We start from the raw sequence: 996 nt of genomic DNA, 5'->3' as shown, positions 1-996 counted from the left end.
ACGAGAATTAATATACTTTGATACTATTGAAAGTTATCCTTGACGGGTAATAATAGAAGTAGACATTGGGTATATTATGAATCGTATGAGAAATATGAATGATATAGATGGGATTTAGCCCTCCTTTATTAAATGAGTGATATTATTGGCCTCTTGATTGAGTTTGACTATAAAATTCATGGTCGTGCTCAAATACTGATTTGTTTAATAGTTTATTCATTGATCAAGGAAAGAAGGATTAAACGTTAACAGAGGATGACACAATGCATGCCTCGAGTTTGATCTATAATATGAGGCTAAAGAGATTATATTACATTGTACATTATTCACGAAAGGTTTAATTGGATCACCAATTATTATTATTACTTGGGAAGCAATGATGTATTACTAGATGCCACTTATTGTTTATAATTTTACTATTGGAAAATAAAATTATTGCCAATGTAATAATAACCTAAAGGGTCACACACAAAGAACGTTTAAAATAGAGTGTTATTTAAATTATGAATTTAAATATTTTATTGTTGTTAATTTAAAATTAATTATTAAATTAATTAAGTGAGACTTGATTAATTGTATATATATTAGAATTCGAATTTAATAATAATATAAACCCAAAATCATGATGGGTCATTTTAGAAGCCCATTATGATTAGGGTTGGGCCCGAATTACCTCTCTCCCTATATATACATTAAGATGTATATTTTTAGGGTTTAGTAGAAATATCACATTTTTGAGAAAACCCTAGCAACTCTACATCTTAAAGAGGCTAGAGAGAGAGAGAGGGTGAGAAAAAGGCAACCAAATCGGCTAGTACCGATTTCGTTGATCGTTGGACGATCGGACGTTCGGGCGGATACCTTGGAGAGCAGATCTTCGAAAGGAGGGCTGATATGTTGGTTCATCAAGATCATAACGGTCATAGAAATCGGAAGGAAAGCTTTATTAAGGTAAACATTTTTTTCCATAATTATCCAATCGTTATACATAGATCC

The sequence above is a fragment of the Apium graveolens genome, chromosome 6 (genome assembly GCF_009905375.1).
Source record: "Apium graveolens cultivar Ventura chromosome 6, ASM990537v1, whole genome shotgun sequence".
Taxonomy (NCBI): Eukaryota; Viridiplantae; Streptophyta; class Magnoliopsida; order Apiales; family Apiaceae; genus Apium; species Apium graveolens.
The sequence above is the reverse complement of the archived record's forward strand: the minus strand, read 5'-3'. Positions refer to the sequence as shown.